The 19,472-nt window shown below is 41.9% G+C and overlaps 1 pseudogene across 1 annotated transcript; it reads left to right on the forward strand.

Annotated features, from left to right (window-relative positions):
* Positions 1–553: 553 nt before the first annotated feature.
* Positions 554–18,989, forward strand: LOC309890681 (ubiquitin carboxyl-terminal hydrolase 42-like; annotated as a pseudogene). The gene is made up of 18 exons: positions 554–582; positions 1,581–1,734; positions 7,306–7,397; positions 9,000–9,237; positions 9,976–10,176; positions 10,779–10,889; positions 11,046–11,148; positions 11,353–11,420; positions 11,577–11,647; positions 12,179–12,261; positions 13,180–13,291; positions 13,669–13,809; positions 14,004–14,104; positions 14,568–14,709; positions 15,390–16,097; positions 16,470–16,547; positions 17,628–18,194; positions 18,699–18,989. The product of its transcript is annotated as a ubiquitin carboxyl-terminal hydrolase 42-like (transcript).
* Positions 18,990–19,472: the final 483 nt, after the last annotated feature.

Below are 19,472 nucleotides of genomic sequence, written 5' to 3' on the forward strand. Positions count from 1 at the left end.
AGCGTGTTGCCATAAGGCATAGAATTCTTTGGCCAGTTGGGGTCAGCCATCCTGAGTCTGTCCCCTCGCAGCTGTTGCTGTGCGCCGATTCTGATCGCCAGTAGGACAGTGAGACACCGAAAGGTCCTTGGCTTGTTGTAAGTACTGCTCTGCAGCAATTGAAACATCGGGGTGGTATCAGCACTCTTCTAAACATCCTTTCACACATTCTAAGCCAAAACATAGCAACCTACCCACTACTAGGAGGAGAACTAACTCTGTCCTAATTGAAACCAGGACATGTATCTTTTCCACTTGGGTGCTATTGCTCATAATTTTGAGAATTCAACATGAGCAAGCTAGGAAATGTGGGTACATACAGAACCGCGTGTATATGGCACGCAACAGACTTGGGATGTGGATCCTGCGTGAGGCCTACAGGCTTCTCTTTGTATACCATGGAGCACTGGCTTGTAAACATGGTGAAATTTCCCATCCTTGATGGGTCTAATACAACAAGTCTTTTCTCCCTTCCCTGTCCTCTTTCTTAATGTAGGCAGTTGAGAAAGCCAAAATTGGAACGAAAAAAAGAATATAACACAGGTAAGTGGCTGTAAGTCCCCGGGATACCTATTTGCGCTGGTTACTGAAGAGGATGGCACTTGGTCACTCCATCGCTTTCATTTGGCCCCAAAGCCTTCTGTAGTCATCTGAATTCACTCCTCAGTGACTTTTCTGTGAAGAGAGGTAGGTGCAAATAGGAGATTTTATGAATTCCTTGGGGAGGGAGCAGTGTGAATTGCAGCTTGGTAGGCACAAAGCAAACTGTTCTAATTGTGCAAAGTAAATCGATACTTGATAAGTTCAAACTTAGTTTTATAGCTGGCAACCACAAAAGTAAACCTTAGCTGTGATCCTACCAGCACAGTGGTGTAGCTCTTCCCTTCCCCTTGTCCTCTTGTCTCTTTTAATGACAGTGCAAGCAACAAACCTGTGCCAAAGGGTGCTGTATGGTAAACAATGGGCAGGCTTTTTTCTAAAAAGCACGAGTTTGAGTTATGTGGTGTTTGGGTGTTTCTCTTGAAACGATTCTTACCTCCTTGAGCTGTTAGATCATAATGCAGGAAATGGAAGTGCTGCATGCATAAACAGAGTAATCAAACATACACCTCTTAGGAAGAGGCTTGCAATGTCATAGTGTTTGTTTTGAGCACTGTTAGATACAGTTTTACATGAATGGAGTGAAAACACCTTAGAGAAAGGTGTTGATTGTTCTCACTTTTCCAAGACAGAAATAACTGGAGTAGATTTCCCTCCTGCATGGAACAAAAGTTGCACGTTTGTTTTTGTCTGGCTAGCTTTCAGTCTCTTTAAAAATTTCCCTACAGGTCCCAGTTTTAAGTAGACAGTTTAAACGTGCAGAGCGATAAAGAAGTGGAATGCAGTGGTTGTGACAACAACTTCTGATCTGAAATGTAAAGAAAACTCAATCCACTTCAGGGTGCCTTTTTTGTTTGTCTGTTTACATTTTACAAGAGCAACGGTGAAATAAGGAGAATCCCATCTTCACTGTTTCAAAATACTTTGTTTCTGCGTTTCAGTCAGCAGAACATTGAGGAGTAGAGCTGGTGCAAAAACTGTGAGACGAGTCCACGGAGAAAACAGGGACTTGGAGCTGCGCCGCAGCTGTAGAGTCGGACACAGTCGGTACTCGACTACTAACTCGTCCATTCTATTTGACAAACTTATGACAAAGTAAGTCATCTTTTCTTGCAGACCTCTTAGAATGATCTTTCTTAGCAAGCCTTTGCACTATGGCATGATGTTGGCCTCGACTTGCTCTTTATTTTGACAGCAAAGAGTTATGGCTGCTCCTGGCATTTCCTTCATGTTTACAGGGAGACACCGTTACCTGGCTAGATAAACAGATTTTCTTGAAGGTGCTATTTCAGCATATAAGAATTGATTTAAAAAACAACAACAACAACAACAACAAAAGTGCTTCATGGCTTACTAGTTTTGTAATCTCACATTTCTCCAGGAATACTTGATTTGCTGCATTTCACCATTACACTCGTCAGCGCCACTGATTCTGGTTTATCACTATTTGCATTGCAAATATCCTTGTCCAAAGCTGAAACTGATGTATGCACTGCTTGAAAACAAAACCTGAAGTTGCAGAGCAGAAGACTCAAGTCATTATGTTAGCAGCTGTGTAACCATACTGCTTTCCAAGCATAAGATGTCCAGCTTATTTTGTTTCTATGAAGAGTTTAAATGGCTCCCGTTAAGCAAAGATGTCCCCACACTGATACTTACTATTAAGCAAGGATTCCACCTCCTTTGGCTGAGGTCTGCTCCCTTACTCATATTCGAACATTCATCCAAGTAGCCTGCAATTCCACCCTCTCGGGGGAAAGTCCATAGAATAGAAAAGGTTCCTCCAGTCTCTTCCTCAGCCTTTTTTTTTGAAGCATGCAATAAAGCAAAACATTCACAGGCTGCCCTTCCATGCAAAACAAGGCAAATTAGTAAGACAGGAGCCACAAAACTGATTGTCCTTTAAAGTTAAAATGAGATTTGAAATAGATCGAGTTAGCAAGTGTTGTAAGTCTGTAGCTAAGTCTGGTTTTGCCAATGCAGCACAATTCCCTATCACGTAGCCAGAGCTGCTTCTGTAGCTCCAAGAAGCAAAACTGCTTTGACAAAATACTGTGTCATCAAAGCATTCGTTGGCTCAGTAGGCACGGCTCAGGTTCAACAAGTTTGTGAAAAAATGAGTACTAACAGAAGCAGCAGGGTCCAAAGAAACACTTAAGGGGCTTTACCTTGAGTGTTATGCACACTGTCAATAGAAAAGCACTGTAACAGAATCTGCCACGGCAGTCTGCATGTTACTGAAAGACCATTGGAGTAGGACTGCAGCAAGATCGTTCCGAAGTTACAAAAAAAACATATGGGGGTGGGAGTTTAGTTGCGTTAGATAACACAATCTTAGATAAAGATTTTGGTCTTAACGTAAAAGTAAGGATGTCTACTGATCTCTTCAACTCCAACAACTGAAGCCCAAGTCTGAAAAATCGCCTTTAAGAATGCAAAGAAAATATTTAACTCTTCTGTATGTTCATACTTTGCTATCAAGCAAAGGAATGAATGCTGATGCCTTAACTATGTAGGGCTGTAGCTTACAGAGAGACTACACCTTCCTGTTTTTTTCACTTTAAAAACGTTAAATGCACGTGAAATTATTTCGGGGTGTTTTCACATGCAAAGCCTAATGCAGTGCATGCAAGCCCTGTCATCTTCTTCCTCTAGTAGTGTCGCATTAAGGGGTGTAGCCGATTGACCGTCACGGGTCCCGTCAGATTCAGGGTGCTGAACTATCACGGTCACGGACTCACCAACAACGCAGTACGGCCTCGCTCTAGTCGCGTTCAAGGAGAACTCTCACAGCTAGGAAGAATGCAATTAAGTGCAATTTCTTACGGCGACAGGCACACAGGTTCTTTGGATTGTCAGTGATAAATTCACTGTCTGCAAAAGCAAGCTAGCATGCATGAAATGCACAGGCACACAGCCTAGGTATTAAGACATTAAAAAGCATCAAAACTCTAGAGATTTCTAAGATTCCACAGAGACGCCTGGTATAAGCAAGCGTTCAGATCTTACCCCACGGCGTCCCAATGGAGTGGGGGTGGGGGAGTGAGAGGCTCAGCCTGTCGAGTGATGTCAGAAGGAATCCTTCCTGACAGTATCTTCCCTAACATCCCCTTTCTCTTAAAGCAATTGATATTATTTTCTATCTTTAAGGTGGAGCTTGAGTGACTCTAGTCATGCATATCTTGGTTGTGCTTGGTAGAAATGATCTCACTTGCGTTTAAAGGTACAGGCTCTGAGAAATTCCGAGGGCGTGCTCAGTGAGGGGTGGTTGCACCTTGGAGGCGGGTAGCTTTTGGGATGGAGGTGTGCTTATGATGCCTAGTCGCTTAAGGCGATTACTCCACAAGTAGTAACTTAGTGTTGATTTAACTACAGCATATCTAAAACATAAGAAGGATGTTAGTATGGAAGAAGCCGATGAAACCAGTCCTTAAATCTTACTACTTATTGTGCGTGAGCAGACTGGCGTGAGTTTTAGCTATACTGGCAAATATCAAACCACACCTGTGTCGTCCCAGAGCTGGGAAAAAAAAAAAACAAAAAAAAACCAAGGAAATGTTGAAGCAAATAGGGAGGCCTGTAGCTTGTGCAGTCTTTTAGCTGAGAAAATAAAGAAGGAGAGAGACAGGTAGCCTTGAGCTAGCAGAAGCAAGGAAGAGAAGGGCTAAAAGGGAAAAAACAGGAAGGAGAACACCAGCTCCAGACTGACCTATAGTAACCTTTTTCTCATTAAGGGTCATTAGCACATTAAAAATCACACCTGTCAAAATGCTAATCTATGCTAATGTGGGATTCGGTGTGTGTCCCCCCTCTCCTGTTCCCCCTCCCCCCCGGTATTCCTCTGTAATGCACAAGCTCAGTGGAGATAAGTTAGGTGAGCTGTAATAACCAATCCAAAGGAGCCAAAGAGAGAGTTTTCACAAGTTTCCTGTGTATAAATGACGGCGATTTGAGTCAGAGGTGTGCTTGCTTTGCGAAAGATGGCCAAGTACCTGACTCTGCAGAGTTCTATAAGTAATTATATAATTAAAAGACCTTCATGTGCATTCCGACTCTGGGTGCTTATTGGCGTGGTGCACTCTGCACAAACCTGCAGACAACATCTGTACTCAGTGTCATGCCTACAGACAACCCTTTACTGTTGGGACCTGCATATTTTTCTGTGCATTCAACACAACCCCTTTGGCACAACTAGTTAACCACGTAGCTGCCAGTCCACCACTCAGTTGCACTTGTGAAGAGGAAAAGCTATTTCCATCTACTGTAGGAGCACATCCTCTAAATGCAAGCTTCACTCACCTGGTCATTTACTGCAGGACAAGATTTGAAAACTGTTGTTGAGTTCTGGGTTTCCTGCTTACAGGAAAAATTAAGTGCTAGATCACCCTCTACTCCGCTTTGTCTGCTGCATTTAATGGAGATTAAACTGATTTCGTTTGCTCCTCCGTTTATGGACAATGAGCTGAAGGAACAGGTACAGCACATTAGCCTGGAATGCCTTCCCTCCCAACCAAAGTAAACTGGAGCTGTAACTAACACAAGCAAAAGCAAGGCTTCTGTGTTTTCAGCTGAATAAAGTTCCAACAAAATCATCCTCTGGGATTTGAAGCTTACTTCACATGACATGCCAACGACTCTTTTCCCTCTATTGTAAAGCGGATCCCTGCTGTTAGTTGCTCTAGAAGCAAAGGAATCGTCGGTTTGGTTACCAAATAGCCGCTTCTGCAAACGAGAAGTGTTGTGTTCTCTCTTCCCTTTGAATGACTCCACACTTCTCATCAGCTACTGGATTGCTGACCTAGAATCAGAGAACATCCCAAGGTGGAAAGGACTCCCAATAATCACCAAGTCCAACTCGTGGCTCCACACAGGACCACCCCAAAGTGAGACCCGATGTCTGAGAGCATTGTTCAACACTTGTTGACCTCCGTCAGGCTCGGTGCCATGAGCAGTGCCCTGGGCAGCTGTCTCAGTAGCCAGCCACCCCCTCAGCGCAGCACCTGAGGCGCACGGGGCTCGGCGGGGCGGCCCGGGAGGGGAGGACGGCGGGGCGAAGTGGCAGCTCCCTCAGAGCCGTCTCCCCGCCGCCTCGGCCGCATGTCGTGGCTTTTTCGTGTCGGGGCTTTTTCATGTCGTGCCCTCAGGCTCTCACCGTGGGTGAGATGCTGCTCCCCAGCGCGGACCCCTTGCACGCGGGGCCTGCCCGCGGCGGCGGTGGGAGGGAAACCCCAACCCCAAAGCCCTCCCGGCAGGGAGAGCTCGGGGTGAGGGCCGATCCGGCACCGACAGTAAACACACGCCGGAGGAAACGCTCTGGTTTTAGCCACGAGCAGCGCGGCCAGGTTCAAAAGGCGTCACGCTGGAGCTCCGAGTTCGGCGGCGTTCCGAGGCCGTTGTGGCGGTTGTGGAGACGGCCCCGGCTGAGGTGGCTGCTGCTGTCGCTGCTGTCCCCTCTGTCCCTGCTGTTGCCGCTGTTGCCGCTGTTCCTGGACCTTGGAGACCCCCGGCGGCTCCCTGTGCCAGGCCCTGTGGCCCCGGGGAGCTGCCCGCCGCCTCGTCGGCCAGCCCGGCAGCAATCCTGCCAGCACAGAATAGCCCACTGCGTTTCAGGGTAAAGTGACGATTAATTTCTATTTCCTGGCCTGGGTGCTGCTTTCTTCTTTAAGGAAGCTTCAAGGTTAAAGGTTCAACTCAGTTATGTCAGGGTTCAACTCCGTTTCGTGAAGGGGCTCTTGTACGAAAGCTTAAGCTGGGATTGACTCTCTGCTAAGCGGAGGCCAAACGTGGACCTACTGAGAAGCAGGTCCTAAGTGATAACATTTTCTAAAGAGACTGCTAAACACATCTGAAGAGTGCTGCTGCAGAACTCTGAATGGGGGGATAGCAACTGTCTTAACTGATCTGGAATCTTGAATTTACTTTTCAATGGACAAGAGGTGTGTCTCTCAAGGCAAACAAAGAGAGGAGTAACACCCTCTCTTGTCACTCATGTCAACATAAATTTATGCTCAGAGCGTAGGTGTAGGAACAGCATCGGTATGCATATGGAACATCGGGAGAGGAAGCTCTATCGGTATTTACAGTTTTTCTACTACCTTGTCAGAGAGACGTCATCTCCAAATGAGAAATGGATGTATTTTGAAACAGTGGTGGTGGATCGGATTTCTTCTTTCTAGTGTTAATATTTGCTCTTGAATCGTACTTAATACCTGGTAACACCTCAATCAGTTGTCAAAAATAAACTTAAAAATGTGTAAGGCTTATCTCATTGGTCAGTATAAAGATCAAGGTCTTCCCTTCCCTTCCCTTCCCTTCCCTTCCCTTCCCTTCCCTTCCCTTCCCTTCCCTTCCCTTCCCTTCCCTTCCCTTCCCTTCCCTTCCCTTCCCTTCCCTTCCCTTCCCTTCCCTTCCCTTCCCTTCCCTTCCCTTCCCTTCCCTTCCCTTCCCTTCCCTTCCCTTCCCTTCCCTTCCCTTCCCTTCCCTTCCCTTCCCTTCCCTTCCCTTCCCTTCCCTTCCCTTCCCTTCCCTTCCCTTCCCTTTCCTTTCCTTTCCCCCCAGTATTGTTTTTCTGTTCTCCTTCTCACTGCAGTCTTGATTTTGTTTCTTGTCCCTTAAGTATGTTTCCAATGTGTTGCTGAAACATTTTCCCTTTCAATCCTACAAAAGGAGCTGTCACTGGTGAAGATCAGAGCTTATCCCTGAGCCCAGGCGCTGTCACCTTAGTCTTCCAATCGGACAAGGACGACTTCATTTCTCATGTAAATGCATTTTTCAGGTTTGCGTATTGTTTTTTCAGGAATGGAAAGTGTGTATAGAATGGATTTAAAATCAATTTTAAATGTAAAACGTCAAGGCAAAAAAAGTTCTAATTACAACCTCTGCACACAATTTGCCAGCTGTGGGACTAGGAGTTTTCTTATTTACTGTGTTTTGTTTAACGTGTCTGAAGTTTAATGGATAGCAATCAAGGCGTGCTAGAAATCTGAAAGCACTTTATGCTTTGTTCTCTCCGTCGTTTTGGTATAACAAACTAGCTTATGTTTTAAACCCTCCATGAGGTTAGTGGTTTCCCTAAAGGTAACAAGTCCCTGTGTGCTACAGTAAGACAGTAACAAAACATGAAGTATAGAAGTTCATCCTGTCATTATTCAGCTTCTGCCTATGGACACACAGCTATGCTTATTTAAAGCGGTATCACCTTGAAACCTAATCAGCATTTTAAAAAGGACTTTGTAGCAGTTATTGGCTTTTGTCCTGGAGGGCTGAGGTTTGTTTTGTTTTGTTTTACATTCAGCATTTCCATTTCTAGCTTACATTCCCCTGTTGTTTTGCATGAGGAAAACGTGCAGCTTTACAAAGTAGAACGGAAAGAGCTGCTTTTTAGTCTAACTTTTCAGTTTGTTGTAGGAGTTTTAAATGTGGTAGGAGTAAAACAGCAGAAGTACTGCTGCCAAAGTTATATTCAAACTCGTCTTTCTTGGAGAAGCAGAAGAAGCCCAGGGAGAAATAAATTTGCAAACATGCTCTTCATGCTCTCCTTTCCCAAGATTTCTCTGAGATATAGACCATCCTCTGTGGGTTTTGAGGTATATGGTTCCCAGGAGTGAAAAGGAGGGCCAAACATCTCTCCTCTTGGATCTCAACATGCCAGGGCTTTAGTGTACTGCCACTTACGGCTCCGCTTTTTCACCTGGAAAAAGCGACCACATGATGTAGACTGAGGAGCCCTCAGAAATTAACTTGCTATCACCAAGTGACGCCCATGAAAGGTGTATTTAAAAGCTAGGCTCATTATAGAATCACAACAAACCCCTCATGACTGGTGCAGTAGACAGTGAGGTAGAGGGCGAGCCCTGGAAAGACAGAAGAAAAGTAGCAGTGAGTTCTGGGTACCTTTGTGCAGACGAAACAGAAAAACGCAGGCAGTGAAGTAATAGTGTTCCGTTACTCATGTCAGCAATAGATAATTGCAACAATTATCTATTAGATCATAGGTACTAATTAACAGATAATTGCGCAACTCCGGAAATCAATAAATAACTGATTCCCCTCAGAGAATGTCTTCTACATTTTTATATTAAAAAGACTCCAGAGTTGTAATGGATTAAAATCCTACGGAAGGGAAAGAAATGGCATCAGCCACTAGTTCTGCAGAAGCTAGAAGTAATACTGATAGAGTTTAGATGGAAATTTTCACTTTGTGTGTTTAGTTTGGGGATTCTTTTTAAATCATTCATACCAGCGATTTAGTTCTTAAGGCTGTTTCTTTGAGATTAAGTGACAGGACTTCTGCTACTCTTTTCTTCTTGGAATGCTTCTTGATATTCTTACGTCAACCAGAACTTCTGTCTCTGTCGCAGATGTGAACAATGACCGTAGCTAAGAAGCCCAAATCTTCAAAGCCTAAAAAGCCCTCTTCAAGGCGGTCTGGCAAATCCAAGAAACCAAGTACTAAAATACTGATGTCACGCACCGCAAACTGGGGCCGGATAGTGCCTGCAGAAGATTCAAGCCAAGTCTCTGTGGCCCAAGGACGTGGAGGTGCTATTTACTGTAGATCATCTGAAAAATCTAAGGCTTTTGCCCCAAGAGATCTAAGTAAGTGTGCGTTTTATCCTGCCTCCATTTTCTTCAAAGCAAAAGTAGAAAATGCAGTTCTTACTTGTTGCACTGATAGAGAAGGGGACTACTGTGAACAAAGACTTGAAAAGCGAATCCCCTAAGGCAACTGAAGTGACTGATGTTACAGAAATTAATTTTGATATATTTACAGTCAACAGAGAAATATGGGGAGCTTTTTGTAATGCACAGATTCCTCCATGTCTTTTCTGTTTTGCAAAGAAAAGTGTTTGATGGTTGCTATTCACAGCTTCCATTCTTCACAGGTTTTTTGAATGATAACATTGCTCAGGAAAAAATCTGGTATCTGTAGGGGTACCGTCATTCCTAGTTCCTAGTTTTTACGTGTTTACCGTATAATTTCAAGTCTAAGTTTGTGGTTTAAGTTATAATAAGGAAAAAAACAGTAGTTGAGTTAATCAGGTTAAAGATTATAGATGGAGAGGAACTTGGCATTAGGTGCTACAAACAGAATGGCAGTTAGCCTTGCCTTAGAAAAATTAAAATGGTTGACTAAAGTTGTTTGTTTTTTTTTCCCCAAAACATTGTGTTGACCAGCCAATTTGAATTTGGTGGTATTAAAGCTGTCTGCAATAAGTTTTTCTGGTTTGGATTGTAGCTAGCTCCTCTAGGTGCTCCTGCAGAATAGTATTTTTTTAAATACCTTTCTTAGAAACAAACAAACAAGATCTCTTTTTAAATTTAACTTTCTTGCAGTCGTTAATGATGGAATTGCTCCACCACAGAGCATTCTTTTTCCACCTGAGAAGATTTGTATGGATTGGCGAGAAACACAAAGTGTTGGAGTTGGCCTGTACAATCTTGGCAACACATGTTTTCTTAATGCTACTCTACAGTGTTTGACCTACACACCCCCACTTGCCAATTACATGCTTTCTCTTGAGCACAGCCAGTCATGTGAGTACTTTCTAACAGTATTTTGAATCTGTTGGATAGCTCTGAAGGTGAAAGAACAGCAGTGATTCTGTGAGATAAGCTTATTTGCCTGATTTTACCTGTAGAAGCTGGCTTTGAGCACCGTATTAGCAGTGGGCTCCGAATAGCATATGGAGTGCAATTAATGCACCATGTTTTATTTATTTAGTTATTTGTTTGTTTGTTTGTTTGTTTGTTTATTAAAGGATCATTTATTGCTTCATGGGAATAATGAAGTGCATTGGACAGTAATGCATTTAGTAGTAATTTTGGAGAGTAATACATTTTGCAGCCTGTGGAGTTCACATTCCTGTCAGCCTTTGTCAGCCTTTACAACTGCGACTTTGCAGTAGTCTTTTAGATTTCTCATCACAAAATGCATTTGAATACAGGCTTAGTGGATATTTTTCTTCTGTAAAGTTGTGTGAAATGAAATGTTACAAGACTGTTGGGACATTGGCATCTTGGGAGAATAGAATGTAGCAAGGAGAGTGGATATTGTATCTGTAGTTTAAATTGTACTTAGATGTTTGTAGTTATGGATATTTTGCTGGACTGGGATGCTTTGTTCTTTCACTCTTCAGGTCGTGAACAAGATTTTTGCATGATGTGCACGATGGAGACTCACATTAACCAGGCCCTGCGTTGCACTGTTGATGCCATCAAGCCTACGCATGTTATCAGTAATCTCAGTCGTAAGTGGCTTCAGATGTGTTTCTTTTCGATAGCTTGTAATCTTCAAATAATTATTTGATGTGTATAAGTGGTTTTAACACTCAAATGAAGAGAGATTTTAGAAATACAAGATTGATTTCATTTTTAAATGGGGTCAATACTATCATCTTATTTAGGAATAGGACAACATTTCCATTTTGGCAGTCAAGAAGACGCACACGAGTTCTTGCGCTATACTGTTGATGCTATGCAGGAAGCGTGCTTGAACGGAAGCACCGAGTAAGCATAAACAAGTTCACTTTCATACATTCTCTAGCACCTTCTAGTCCTTTATTTACTCTCAGAAATGATCTCTAGCACTTTTTAGTGCCTTATTTACTATCAGCAACGAAAGTCTACATCATCCTTGGTTTTCATCAAACTCTTTGAAGAGTTAACTCTGTGCCTTAAATCTTCTGAGGTCTGATTATAATTTATTTCCAGATTGGACAGATCTTCTCAAGCTACCACCATCATTCATCAAATATTTGGAGGATTTCTAAGATCGAGAGGTACTTGAAAAAATATTCCTGTCCTTAGAACTGATCTGTGTCTTTTGTCGGTAGTAAAGCAGTCTGTAGTTTGTCTAAAGTAGTATCTGTCAACAACTTGAATTTGGACAGTTAGTCTCCTTCACATAATGTTAAGCATTTATATTTTGCTTCCAGTGAAGTGCTTGAATTGCAAAGCAGTTTCGGATACGTATGAGGCATTTCTTGATATCACTTTGGATATAAAGGTAAGATGTTTTCTAAATATAATTCATGATGTTTAAGTACATGCATAACTTTCTAAATTAAACTTGTTTAACTTAAAAAACCAAACCACATATAATGTTAAAACATAAGAGCTTGGTGGTGCTAAGGAAGTGGATTGGACTTTGTCCTTCCGTGGAACCCATGTAAATAGTCTCCACATTTGCATTGGGTTTAAGGGGAAGGAATTCTCTTTCTGCAAAAATGATAATGCTGTCATACTTCTTTGTTGTTCTACCTCAATATACATCTAATTGTTAGACTGATGAATTTGTCCCCAGTATTGATGACAAAGCACACTATAGATGCTGTCTAGGCTACTGGAAAAGTATTTGTTCCAAAGTCAAATGCCTTCCAGGTGAGGTCAATGCTGAGCATGCTCTTTCTGCCTCCTTCTTCACAGTGCTCCTAGTAGATCGCTTGAGTATGTTAGTAAGATTCTCTTATAAACTACTAGTATGTCTCTGGAATTTTGAATTACGGTGACTTTACGCTCTTCTTTCTCGCTGCTCTAGGCGGTTTCGTCTGTTAGCAGAGCTCTGGAACTCTTTGTGAAACCTGAAGAGCTGGATGGAGAGAATTGCTATAAATGTAGCGAGTAAGATTTTGACGGATTAGGTCTTAATCCTAGATGTCAGTTTTCTATGTTGCATGACTCTGTTGGACTACCTCTAAACTTTGGATCTACTTACAAGTTTTGTGGAAGTTTATAAAAGACTTGGATTTTTGTTTCTTTGGAGGGGGGAAGTCTTGTTCATAGGCATTCCCTATGGGTTTGCAATTCTCTGGCTTGTATTTTGCCATCAGAATTCAAAAAGAGCTACTTTTGTTCTTTCTATTTATTAGCTCTCGACAGTACTTTTCTTGATGTAAACTGCCCAGTTTCCGTTGTTCTCTGGGCTAGTGGCTAATTTTCACTGCTTACGCCGTAGGTCCTACCTTGGAGCGGGCAATGTGTCAAACTGAACTATTTTGTTTCAAAGGATGGCAGATGGTTTCAGTGTCTTTCCAGACAAGCTCAGTACATGAAGACTTCCTACTGTTAAATGTCTCCCTCCTGTAGAATGACCATGTGCTTCTGTTGTATTTTTGATGTTGATAGTCGACCTATGTCGGAGATTATTTGCAATTTCTAGTCCTGGGGACCAAGTCTCTCTCGTTCCGCTTTCAGTATTTGTATTTCCCTTGAAAGCTGAAAGAATGTTTCCAGGATTGGAGTTCAAATAGCCACTTTTGTAGACCAAGAAATGGTACCTTGCCATCCAACCTGGTAATACCCTTTCGTGAGAGATTCCTGTTCCCGCTATGCTCTGAGTTGTTGGGAAAATTGACCTTCTTCTCTGTATTAACAAACCTGACACGCAGTGCATGGGTTTATGAAAAGAAAAAAGACCAACCTATTATGCAAGTAAATATCATTCAAATAGCATAGGCATGCGTGAGACATTAAAAGGAGTTTGTTTTGGGGGCGAAAAAAGAAGATGCCTTCAAACACTTATCTCTGCTTGTTTTTAAGGTGTAAAAAGATGGTTCCTGCGTCCAAGAGATTTACCATACACCGTTCTTCCCAGGTTCTCACAATATCACTGAAAAGATTTGCAGATTTCACAGGTGGAAAGATCAACAAGGTATATTTACCACTGTAATGCAACTATATCATTGTGTAATGGGACATCCCCCAAAGCTGAAAGTTGTTAATATTTTCAGACAATAATTGTAGACTAACGACTATGGCTTATTCTTTCTCTTAATATCAATAAAGTTCCCGCTTGACAAGAAGCATATGCTTTCCTCTGAGAAGGCTGATTCATCAGGAAACAGTTCTCTGCAACTTCTAGTCTTAACCATTGTTTATGGGAAGACTTATTTGTAGTGAATCAAGAAATATATTCTAGAAATATATTCTAGAAATAAATTCTAGTCTGTGTTTTTTGGAAGTGTTTTTCTCTGGCGAGTCCACGAAGTACTCTGGGATAATTTTTCTGTCTTCTTGGTGTCTCTTTAGGAGGTGAAATATCCGGAGTATTTGGACCTGAGAGCCTACATGTCGCAGTCAATGGGAGAACCACTGCTCTATGCCTTATATGCGGTGCTGGTACATCACGGTGTCAGCTGTCACTCAGGACACTATATATGCTATGTAAAGGTAGAAGTCAACAGCATTTCTAACAGGGTAAAGGTTGTGCTGGCAAACCAATTAAAGCATGACTAGCAGCTACTGTTTCTAGGGAAAAAGATTTCATTATATTTTTATTTGACGTGTGTGTATTTTGTTCCTATCCGTGATTTCATTTGGAAAACGTGCAATTCACCTAAAGAAATCGTTGTCTTTATTTGCAGGCTGGTAATGGACTTTGGTATCAGATGAATGATGCTAAAGTACTGCGTACTGACATTAAAAGAGTTCTTGGTCAGCAAGCTTACATACTTTTTTATATCAGGTAATAACAAATCTTAAAATGTGTTCAGAAGAGATTTACTTTCCCGTTATTGATATTTTTCTGTTTTGCAAGTGTTTTTCTTGCTATCCGGGGAGAAGATTATTATTTGTCTAATTCAGTTCTGTCTAACCTGAAATTCTCTGTGTCATTTATTATCTTTTGTTGCTTGGCCTTAAACTGCAGCACTTGTGTAAATTGCTATCTATGTGTTATCTGTAGCTGGCTAATTTAGAGAAGGAGAGAAATGAAGGTCATCTGTGGTGTAAGAATGAATTATTGCTGTGCAAGTGATAGTCTTAGTAGGAAGACTGTTCTCTACTTTTCAGTTTGTAGTCTTGGCGAAGCCTTCTGTAGAGAAGGCTTCCATATCGTATGAGCTGTTCCTCTAAAATGATAGGATGGGATTTAATCCAAGAGTAGGCTGAAAGAAAAACTAAACTACGATCACTGCTCTTTTCTGAAGGCGCTATGATTTGACACTTGGAGAACGTGCGTTTTACTTGCCAGCACCATCTTATCCCTGTTCATTCCCTCCTGGTCAGCAGGGGGCTAATAGTAAGCAGGCTGGATTTATGGGACCACGACTTCTTCCTCATATGATTAAGGTAATTCAGGGAAGCGGGAGGGCAGATAACGGCACCAAACTGCTAGTGGGTTTGGGGTTTGGTGTGGGGTTTTTTGTTTGGTTTTCGGCATCTTAGTTTTGTTTTCCTTCCCACGCTGCAGCTTTCTTCACAGCCCTCATGCTACAGCCAGAGTCATTCAAACAGTGGTTACTGCTAAATTGTGCAGCCATGCAACTCCATTACTTTATACCTCCAAGACAGCTTTCTAAAGCACAGAGAGCTACGCTCTTTGACAATTTAAGCAGAGTGTCCTAATCCTCAAATCATTTAAAAGAGGACTTGTTTTTCCTATCCTCGTCACTTTAGCTAAGACAGGGAAAACTAATTGTCTTATTCCTGAGCACCAGAACAATTATTTCAGGCTTTTCAGGGTATGTTTAAAGGGAAAAATAAATATATTTGGGAATAGCAGCAGGTAATGTTAAGTTGCTTGGCTGGTTTTCAAAGATAATGTTAATTTGATACCAATCTGCAGTAAACCAAAAGCAGGAATTGAATACGCTTATTGGACTTGCATTTATCCTTAAAGGGCAGTGTGTTTTTCTTTTTAGGTGTTAAGACCATTTGTAGAAACGCTCAGTAGGAGAGTTTTGTGCTTCAAAATGTTACATGCAGTGTTTGCGTTAATCCATCTTGCAATTTCGTCTTTTTAAATACAGAATTCAAGCCGTTTAAATGGAAATGGATCCATAAAAGAGGACGCAAAGACCACTGGTGTCACCCTAAAAAGGCCATCTTCAGCACCACCAATGGCCTGTGTTCAAAACCAGGCAATTACCAGGCCTTCAATTACTGATACGTCAAGAAAACAGAAGATCACCATCAGTATTCACAATAAATTGCCTGCTCGTCAGACTGTGTCACAGCCTGACTGTCTTAGCAGTGCTGTGGAGGATGAAGATCTCTACCAGGCTGTTCCTTCATCCACAATTACAAATTCGGTAATGCAAATGAAGCAAATGCAAACAAACAAAAAAGTTTCTGATGAAATTTTTGTGGAGCCAACAGTGAATGAAAATCCTAAACTCAGCTCTGATAACACAGTCCCTTATGGTGCAGAATCTTCAGGAAAATCTGAGGAGGAGTCAAAGGGCTTATCTCAAAGGAATTGCAATGCAATGTCCTCTAATGGAATTTTGGTTGGAAAGGTAGTCCGTACATTGCAGCATTCCAACTCTTCCTGTCAGAATGCTGACAAAGGAAGATCCCAGCATGAGCTGCCAAAAACAGATTCACTAAATGGTGCTATTAGGTTAGTTAATGAATCTAAAGAAAACGGACTGAAACTTGATGATTCCACTTGCCGAGTTGAACCTGTTAAACCTTCTGAGATGTTCTTTTCTAAAACAAATGGATTGCTTGAAACATAGATTTGCTCCATCGAGAATTTCTCACCTACGATGTATCCGGAAGTGTTTATTGTGTTCCTAATTCAGGTGAAATACTGAGAAAACACAGCACAAATGTGATCGTAAGACTTTGTCGTATTATCCCATTAGAATTTGCAGACCTGAGCTTACATTAGAACTTGTCAACTTAAGCTCAGCTGAGATAAAAATTCCTAATTTCATAAAGTAGATTTTGGGGGGTGAGTTGGGGTTATCTTTGAAGTGTAGATAATGCATACAACTCACAGCGGTCTTGCTTACCATTTAATGGATAAATTCTGACAAGACTAGTCCTCAGTACTACTACAAATAGTATTTTTTTGTCTGCTGACTTGTGCGTTTTAATTGCAGATGCCTGGAGCTATGCCTTCAGTCAATCGAGAAGTCATCACGGAGTCCCTCACAGCCAGCCAGCTGAACAGCTTGTCAGAGGAAATGAGGTAAAATGAGCACAGTCTTATTAAGACAAGACTTTATGGAAGTTCATTACAGTTTTATCTGTCTACTAATAGTACTTAATGGAAGGATTTAAATTAGTACAATTCCATACTGTGTGTCCAGTGTCACGAACAGAACTAATGATCGGCACTGAGCATATCACTCTGATGCAGGTTGGTGCCTCAAGGAGAACTTGTGTTCCTTTATAGAATGTTTTTCCGTTTTTCTCCACTGTCTGGAGAAACATTGGCTGTTCCCCACTCGCCCTTATGCCTTTTTTCTCAGAGCAGCAGGTGGAAGGAGACAGATGCGTTTGCCTTTTTAGTGCAATGGCTTCAGAAGCAAGAGGGGAAAAAACACTTTCTCTGGGAGCTGGAGAAGGTGTCCTAATCACAGGAGAGGTTTCTAAATGGCATATCTTTGCGAGCGTTCCTGTAGTCCGGAGGTTTTTGTTTGTTTGTTTGCCTTTGGAAGGTTTTACTCTTAATATTCACGTCCTTCAGCAGAAGTGAGAAATGGGTTTTTATTTTATGCAGTGTTGCGGAACCTCTGAAATCTCCTGGGAATGATGAATACCTTGCCCAGTACCAATGTGATGACCGTGGAGACAAGAAGAAACCAAGAAGATCAAAAGAACGTGACCTTATTTAAAAAGAAAATGTTTTGTACGGCAAAGAGTCTTCTGAGCCTGGTGAGAAATTGCGGCAAACTTCCTCTCTCAAGTCTGACACTGAATGTAGCTCTAAAAACCTTTCCTCCTTAGCTATTGCAGATAGATGCCAAGATACAAAGGACAAGACTAAAACCACTGAGAAAGAGCATTACCGAAGCAAGAGGGAACATGCTCCTAGTGAAGAGAAGGAGAGTCAAAAAGCAGGTCCTTCCAGCAAGAGGAGGTGTTCTCAGAGCGTGGAATTTGTTGAGCAAAAGAGTCACAAGCAGGAGTACTGGGAGGGAAGCAGGTACAGATCTTTCCCTCGTGAAAGAAACAGCCCTGAGAATGGCAGAAGAGCAGTCAAATATTCAAAGTACAGATCTGGCAGTGGAGGAAGATCAGAACAAGGTAGCAATAGATACTACCGATCCGAAGGGGAAAGAAGTTGGAGCAGAGAAAGATACTATCGAGACGAAGCACGGAGATGGGAAAGATGTAGCTATTACAATGATTACTATTCACCTCATGCGACAGGAGACAGTAGAGAGAGAAAGTTCTCTCACGGCGATTCAGCCTTTGACAGATCGACTGCAACTTACTACAGCAGGTCACATAACCGTTATCGTTACAAAAGCGGATGGCCTCACGGTTCCCTCTTGAGAGAGGAAGATGTACGTCGCTTTAGCACACCCTGAGCAGACTTGCATCGTTGCTCGGTACCTCAGCAACATTCCGGAAGACATTCTCGTGAAAGACATGCGCTTCCACCTGTGTCAGCTCATTTGGAGAACTGTCACCAGAAAAATGAAACAAAAGGAAACAGAAAAAGAAAATATACCCGTGCAGAAGGTAGTGAAAGTGAAATAGAAAGGAAAGACAGAAAGATAGAAAAGGAGCTTTTAGGTGGTGAAAAAAATGCAAAAATATCACAAGTTCTGGAAGAAAAAGAAGTCTAAGGATAAACATGGAGAGAAGGATTCCAAGTAAGCAAGGATTCCAGCATACTCTGCATTTTTTATCCTAATTCTTTTCTGGGTGCTTCTCATGTCTTCCTTTTTTTTTTTTTTTTTTTTTTTTCCTGGTAGTTTCTAAGTTATTTAGATAGCATCAGCTGGCTGGGGATCATGTTGTTAGGTTGATCAGTGAAGATAGGAAAGCTCTTGCTGAATTGTGTCAGAGCACTAGCTTTGGACCACATAGTTCGAATCACATCCGTACACCATTCCAGATTAGGTTAAAAGATTTTTTCTGCTTGCACGTATTCCAGAGCTAGCCATTGTTAATGATCTGTGTACAAACCAGGACCTATGGTCCTTCAATCTGATGGCTTAAGTTTGCTGCATCTAAAGTAAGTTGCGTGTGCACAAAGCACCACAAAATAGCTGACATGCTGCAAATCATCACCTGTGGTAAAATAAATCAAGTTTCATATAGGCAACAAGTGCCACATCTTTTTTTTCCCTTTTTAACTTGCATGTTTCTTTCAGACTTCATGATCTGTGTTTCTGTGCGCTTCACTTTGACAATGCCAATCGCAAGCGTAAGAAAAAGAAGAAAAAGGAGAAACACCAGGAAAGCGAAAGGCTCCTTGGAACACTTAGATCCTCGTTTCCAGAAGATAACGCGGGAGAAGAAGGAAGAATCCCATCCTCCAGATGGCTCTTCATGTCAGTAATGCAGAAGTGAGAGCAGTAAACAACCTTACAAGGAAGGGAAGACTTCCAGTGCAGGCGAAAGCAAGAAATACAGCTCCATCACATCCAACAACTATACTAAAGGTAAGCGGCCGCAGCGTGTTTGAGGAATTCCTTTTATATTAATCTCGAGATTATTTCAAACAGTCTTGAAGTGCTTGATGACTTAACAGTCTGCAGATTTATTATCAAATCAAAAAAAACCCCGACTTGGTAGACTATTTTTTTCCCAGTTTTGAATGACCACTAGGAAAGAAGGCCTGAAATAAAGAGGTTAAAGGCAAATGGTTTTCATCTGGTTTGATGATGAAGTGGCAAACAAGAGGAAGAGTTGCAAGCTCCCTTCTTAAATTCAGTCCAGCCAAGTAGGAAAAGTAAATGTGGACAGCTGTATCTTGGCAAAGAAGATAGTAGGGAGCAAGGAGGTTTAGCAGTCAAGATGGAAGGTGATGCCATGAGGCTTAGAGGCTAGTAATGTTCTAATGAATCGCAGCCTTCCTAAAAAAAACCTGCCTGAATAATTCATGTGAATAACATACTACCTTCAGCTATTTCAGCTTCTTGCTG

Source organism: Aythya marila (genome assembly GCF_965140915.1).
Source record: "Aythya marila genome assembly, contig: HAP1_HAP1_SCAFFOLD_336, whole genome shotgun sequence".
In the NCBI taxonomy this organism is placed as follows: domain Eukaryota; kingdom Metazoa; phylum Chordata; class Aves; order Anseriformes; family Anatidae; genus Aythya; species Aythya marila.